The sequence below is a fragment of the Sinocyclocheilus anshuiensis genome, unplaced genomic scaffold, assembly GCF_001515605.1.
Source record: "Sinocyclocheilus anshuiensis isolate Anshui unplaced genomic scaffold, SAMN03320099.WGS_v1.1 scaffold3241, whole genome shotgun sequence".
Taxonomy (NCBI): domain Eukaryota; kingdom Metazoa; phylum Chordata; class Actinopteri; order Cypriniformes; family Cyprinidae; genus Sinocyclocheilus; species Sinocyclocheilus anshuiensis.
The window spans coordinates 40,828-48,344 of NW_015554224.1; positions in this window are offsets into that span (position 1 = coordinate 40,828).

The window sequence follows — 7,517 nt, forward strand, 5'->3', positions numbered from 1 at the left end:
CGTATGTGTTCCCAGTCGCCTCATTCAGTTCCGGGTGCTGGGAAAAATGTTTATTGCATGCAAAGGGCCTGTTCTAGCGCCCACGTGTATAACCGCTGTGACAACGGACAAAATAAAACACAAACATACTCAAAAAGAGCAAATTTCCTCTTCCAAACACTGCGAGCCCCGGGTCCCTTCACAGCGAACCAATTCAACCTCTTGCCACATGGGCCGAGGCCTGGCAGGCCATCCCCGGCGTGTCAAAATGGGTTATGGGGATTAAAAAATGAGGTTATCTACTCCAATTCACTCGAGAACCTCCGCATTTCTGCGGTGTAATCCCCACCTTAGTAGTGTAAGGTCCACACACTTGGCCCAAGGAAGGTATTCAGTGGTGGATGAAGGTTTCTTGCATGTTCGGTCTTTTCAGCGCGCAAAGTTATTCAATTTAGGTTTAACTCAAATCTGACTCCATTTTATTATCTAATCTGACTCCATTTTAGTATGACCTCGAATTTAGGTTGAAAGGCAAATTGGTTGTTTGTCTGTCTTTAATTATTGCTATTATTCTGACATTTGGTTATTCTAGTTACCTCTTTACTTTATATTTGCTCGTTCATTAGGAATCTATGTCGCTCAGCGTGCCTCACCGCGGCCGCTCTGGGCCCCATGATCACAAACTCGCTAGTCTGATCATTAGCCAGAGGTTTATGACTAATACTATTTAATAGGTTACCCATGCTTACCATTCTTTAAATAGTATTTCTGTTTAGTCCCCTACAGTTACCCATGTACAACTTAGTTAAAGCGCAAAACAATAATCAGCGGTTCTGCTAGAACCCTTTGTCTAGCCCCCGATAGTTAATATAACTACGTACAACTTAATTAAAGTTGAGACAATAACCAGCGGTTATGACCAGTAGTTAAAGCTCAAAACAATAATCAGCGGTTCTGCTAGAACCCTTTGTCTAGCCCCCGATAGTTAATATAACTACGTACAACTTAATTAAAGTTGAGACAATAACCAGCGGTTATGACCAGTAGTTAAAGCTCAAAACAATAATCAGCGGTTCTGCTAGAACCCTTTGTCTAGCCCCCGATAGTTAATATAACTACGTACAACTTAATTAAAGTTGAGACAATAACCAGCGGTTATGACCAGTAGTTAAAGCTCAAAACAATAATCAGCGGTTCTGCTAGAACCCTTTGTCTAGCCCCCGATAGTTAATATAATTACGTACAACTTAATTAAAGTTGAGACAATAACCAGCGGTTATGACTAGTACTATGACTAGCCCCCATAGTTAACACAACTGAGTACAACTTAACTAAGTCAAGCAGTTAGTCAGAAATCTATAATCTCACCTGATGTGCCCTATGTTCCATCTAACCTGAGATCTAGTATGCACTTAACCCTGGATGCAGATTTGCGGAAACATACGCCTTCACTTAATCTACTTGAGAAAATAATTTCAGAGTAAGTCAGAATAAATCAAATGTAACAATTTATTATCAGTCAGGTAAATATGTATTTTCATATAGAACATTATATTCTACCATTGACCATTCTGAGTGAGCTGCAATACCAATGCATATGTGAGAGACGTTTTCCTGCATTTTCTCTCAGTGAGATGCGGAAACAGATGTCTGTATGTTAATGCACTGTGTGTGTATTGTCTGTCTCAGAAGATCAAAGTATCTGAGTTTCTTTTATCCTTACAGTAGGGAACACGAACGCTCGCGTTTCTGCGTTCCAAGGTGGCTGTGTTGCTGGCGAAACGGGCCATGGAAATCGTCCCGCCAGCTCAGAGCGAGTCAGGCTTTTACAGCCATTACTACCTCATCCCCAAAAAGGATGGCGGCCTCAGGCCCATCCTCGATCTCAGGCTTTTGTTTTACCAATTACCATAATAGCAGAGCGACAGGGGTCGAATATCAGCGGATTACCAGTTACCAATTACCTTGACGACTGGCTTGTTTTAGCCCAGTCAGAGGCCGAGCTAATATCCCACAGATCCTTCCTCCTCAACCACTTAGAGTGCTTGGGGCTCAGAGTCAATTATGCCAAAAGCTCGATGATTGCCAGCCAACGAATATCACATTTCTGGGGGCTGTCTTCGACTCAACCCAAATGAGAGCTGTAGCCTCGCCAGAACAGTGTCCTGGCTATACAGCAGCTGACAACCGCCTTCACGATTGGCGCGTCCCTTCCCCTCAGAGTGTTTCAGAGGATGCTGGGCCTTATGACCTCTGCATCGCCAATACTGCAGTTAGGCCTCCTTCGCATGCGGCCCCTTCAGCACTGGCTGAAACCCCTGGTTCCATTCCGAGTTTGGTGTCACGGTCGCCTTCGTATCAAGGTGGATCAAGCCTGCGTTGCAGCCCTTGCCCCTTGGAAGGACCCTTCGTGGTTCAAACAGGGCGTACCCCTGGGGATGATGCACAAAAGGAAGGTCATCTTCACAGATGCGTCAAACACGGGCTGGGGAGCCCTGTGCGATGGCAGATCAGCCTTTGGCAGGTGGTCGAGCGAAGAGACAAAGCTGGACATCAACTGCCTGGAAATGCTGACAGTATGGCAGGCTTTACAGTCCTTCCTACCACATCTAGAAGGATGCCACGTCTTAGTCCGATTGGACAACATGACGGTAGTATCCTACGTAAATCGGCAGGGTGGCCTTTCCTCCCCACGCCTCTTCAGGATGGCAAAGAGCCTTCTGGAGTGGGCACATTGCCAGCTGCGCTCTCTAAAAGCAACGCACGTGCCGCGCAAACTGAACCAGGGAGCAGACATGCTGTCTCGGAGCAACGTCCTCTCTGGCGAGTGGATGCTCCACCCCCAGACGGTTCGGAGAATATGGGAGATCTTCGGGGAGGCAGAGGCCAACCTCTTCGCCTCAGAAGACAACTCTCTCTGCCCAATCTATTTTTCGAAGGAAAGGGATGTGCTGGCCCACGATTGGCCCAGCCTTCTCCTTTATGCTTTCCCCCCGATTGCCCTGATCCCTCAGGTTGTCAGGCAAATCAGGGAACAAAAACACAAGGTTCTTCTAGTGGCCCCGCTCTGGAGAAACCAACTCTGGTTCTCAGAGATGTCTCAGCTGCTCATGGAACCCCCGTGGCCCATTACCCTGAGATGGGACCTCCTCTCTCAGGCGAACATGACGATATGGCACCCACACCCCGAGCTGTGGGCCCTACACTCATGGCCTCTCAATGGGAGCCTATGAACCTCACAGAGGGTGTCTTAAATACCATTTCTCAGGCTAGAGCCCCATCCACAAGGCGCCTCTACGCTCTCAAATGGTCAGTCTTCACCACTTGGTGCACAAACCACGGTGAAGATCCACCCACATGCGACATATCTTCGATATTGTCCTTCCTTCAAGAGCTGTTGGATAAGGGTCGTACTGCCTCCACTCTTAAGGTCTATGTGGCGGCTATAGCAGCTTTTCTCACTCCTATAGACGGGATATCGGTCGGCAGGAACAACCTCGTTGTTCGATTTTTAAAAGGGTCTAGGAGGTTGAACCCCCCTCGCCCTTTTACTGTCCCTACGTGGGATCTGTCTACGGTTCTGAGGGCGCTTAAAAGCTCCCCCTTTGAACCGCTGCAATCCGCTGATATTCTACCCGTCGCTCAAAAGCGAGTTGGAGATTTACAGGCGCTCTCTGTGAACCCCTCCTTCCTTGAATTCGGGCCTAACGATTCTAAGGTTGTCCTGAAACCTAGGCGTGGTTACGTACCTAAGGTGCTCTCTACTCCGTTCAGAGCACAAGTAATCACTCTCTCTGCGCTCCCTCCCTTGCAGGAGGACCAGGAGCTAAATCTGCTCTGTCCTGTCAGGGCGTTAAAAATTTAAATTTAAATTTAAATGCCTCCTTTAGGCAGTCGGAGCAGCCCTTTGTATGCTTTGGTGGCCGCACCAAGGGGCTTTCGGACACAAAGCAAAGACTATCCCGTTGGATAGTTGACGCAATAGCTCTTGCATACTCCTCCTTGGGCCTTAAATGCCCCATCGGGGTAAGAGCACATTCCACGAGAGGCATGGCCTTATCCTGGGCGTGGTCCAGTGGTGTGTCCATTGCAGAAATTTGTGCAGCAGCCGGCTGGTCCTCGTCGTCCACCTTTGTCAGTGACGTCCCTGCTTTTCTGCTTAACTGTCTCTCTGAGCTCAACGCTCCAGGAACCATATTCCCGCCCTAAGGCTGGATTTAATCCTTGCTGGATCTGACTATGTCTCGAACACGCTGAAATTCCCACGTCTGGGCTTAGCTTTCTGCATGCTCTCTGCCTTATCTAGTTCCGAGGCTGTGCGAAGCTCTAGAACGATTATATGAGGCCGGGTTCGACCTCTATGAGTTAGCCCTTTTATTTTGCCTTCTCTTGACCCCGATAAAATCCGGGTCTCTGGCTATGGCCTGTTTCATTGTAGTTGATCTATGGGGCCCCCTTCTGAACGCCCCGGACAGTTACTTATAAGTCGTTCATCTACCATAGCACGGTGTGATTGAATAGGTTCCCCACATTGTCTTAGCGACGCAGTACGAATAAAGTATCGAAAGGGAACGTACTCGGTTACTAACGTAACCTTGGTTCCCTGAGATACGGGAACGAGTACTGCATAGCTAACCGTGCTATGATGCTGCACGACTCTGTCGTCGCTTCAGTCGATATGAACCAGTGATCCTATGCCGTGCGCCTGGTTATATAGCCAGATGCCCCGCCCAATTTGGCAGGCTCTATCACGCACGCTGTTTCATTATTTTGAAACAATTGCAGTGCAGATGCACTGCTGTGATTGAAAAAGGCTTCAATAATCAGAGAATAGGAATTTTCCCCACCGCATCTTAGCGACGCAGTACTCGTTCCCGTATCTCAGGGAACCGAGGTTATGTCAGTAACTGAGTACGTTTTTGTAGTACAGCTTGTATATATATGTATATATATATATATATATATATATATTCATGGAATTCCATATTCATGGAATCCCCAATGTCAGCCCAGGCCCGGTTGTACAGGGATAATAGATGGCGCTAAATACCCCCAAACGAAAGCACAAGCAATTAAAGATCTGGCAAATTATCCAATGTGTTTTTGCGGCATTGAGCAATGTAGCCAATCACAGACATATCTGTTGATTTCTTCAACGCAATGGCCAATCAGAAACGTTAGTTTTCAAAATTCACTCGGAGTTTTGCATTCTCATGAATCATCTCATAAGTGCAGACGTGATGTAAATAAGAGATTCATTGTGTAGTTTAGGAACTTTGTGAGATCGCAGTGAACTAAGATGAGTGATGCTTTAAGTGATAATAATGGGAGCACACTTAGCGTGCTTTCAGGGCTATAATCCATTCAGAATTTGTATGAAACTTTCGTTTTTCGGACATAGCCTACATACTGCAACGTTTCGGGAATGACATCCGCATATTTATGCTGGATTCATTCTCGAAATATCAGTGATTGACACAGTGATAACCAAAGCAATGGACGGAACAAAAATGCACCAGTGACTTATGACTTATGCACCCTGGCCTAACTTCAACAGACAGCAAGATCCAGTTCAAGTATGCGTGGAACTTATTCACTCCAAATATTACAGCGAGTCCCTCCTTCTCTAACTGAGAATAATTTTTCTCAGCGGCATTCAGGGTACGTGACACAAACCCTATCGGGTGATCCGTTCCATCCTCCATCCTGTGTGACAACACGGCGCACACCTCATACGAGGAAGCATCACAAGCTAGAATAAGAGGTTTGTTGACATCCTAATGCACCAATAATGCAGACGACTGGAGAAGACTTTTTGACTTTTCGAAGGCTACTTTTTGCTCACAGCCCCAAGTCCATTTTGTCTCCTTCCTCAATAGGGCATGTAACGGTGCTAGCAAAGTGGACAGACTGGGCAGGAATTTATGGTAATAATAATTCAATAGGCCGAAGTAAGCCTTCAATTCACTCACCGACTGCAGTGTGGGTGCTTCTTGAATGGCCTGTACTTTTTCCATGACCGGCTGCACGCCTGCAGCGCTGATCTTGTGACCCAGGAAGACCACTTTTTTTAACCGAGACAACACCTCCTCCAGGTTTCTTAAATGTTCCTCCTCGCTGACCCCTGTGACTAAAATGTAATCCAGGTAAACTGTGACATGTGGCATGTTTTGTAAGATGCCCTCTATTGTGCGTCGAAAGATAGCTGGACTCGACACCACTGCAAATGGCAGCCTACAGTACGTATACAGTCCTTTGTGTGTATTAATGGTGACATACTTTTTTGCGCTTTCATCTAGCATGATCTGCTGATACGCATGACTCGTGTCCAGTTTGGAGAATTTCTGGCCTCCAGCCAACTGAGCAAACAATTCTTCAACTTTAGGAATAGGATATTGTTCGGGCAGGGGCGTGTCTACGTGGTGGCACCGGCCCCCCTCTGAAATTTGGCTGGCCACCCCAGGTGCCCCCCCTACCAGATGTCTTGAGATAGGGCTTGTTTTTAGTAAATTTCTAACTGCATCTGGCAGTGGCGGATCCTGGCATGTGTAGCTGCCTAGGGCCGCTTTCTTCTCTTATTATACTTAATTTTAGGCAGTTTCTATAGTGTGATCTTAATGACAATGTCGAGAGTGCATAATGTTACACGATCCACTCCAAATGGCAGCCTACAGTACGTATACAGTCCTTTGTGTGTATTAATGGTGACATACTTTTTTGCGCTTTCATCTAGCATGATCTGCTGATACGCATTACTCATGTCCAGTTTGGAGAATTTCTGGCCTCCAACTTTAGGAATAGAATATTGTTCCACACTGGATGCTCGATTGACTGTGAGTTTGTAATCTCCACAGATGCGAATGGACCCATCTGGCTTCTTCACCGGCACGATGGGTGCTGCCCATTCCGAAAATTGTACTGGTTCTATAATTTTCTCATCCACCAATCTCCGCAGCTCTGCCTCCACCAGCGGTTTTACAGCAAAAGGTATCCGTCGCGGCTTATAGAATCGTGGTTGGGCCTGAATTAACATGAATCTTAGCTGTGGTGCCTTTAAGCTGTCCTAGCTCTTCTTTGAACACCTCAGCGTGTCTGTCTAGCGTGTCTGTCTAGCACATCTGCCAAATTCAGTGCTGGCATGGCTGTTACTTTATTCACCAGCTGTGGCACCAAGTTTAAGTTTTTCAGCCAGCTTCGCCCCAGCAAGTTTGGCTCGGCCCCTTCAACCACTACCATGGCTAGTTTCCTTTCTCCATCCTGACACTGCACTGTTCCTATAACCTGACCTAACACCCCCATCTTCTCACCTGTGTAAGTTTTTAACTTCAGGTTGCATGGTTTCCATTCTGGCATGTCTGTATTTTTCCATAGCTTGGAGTATTGATCTTTGCTGATAATTGTAACACCACATCCTGTATCGACTTCAAATTCAATGTCCATGCCATTCACTTTTAACTTCTGTGTGATAGGGGCCACTTTCGGTAGATCATGTGATACACAGTATATTGTGTTCATGTCACCCATCTCTTCTGACTCAC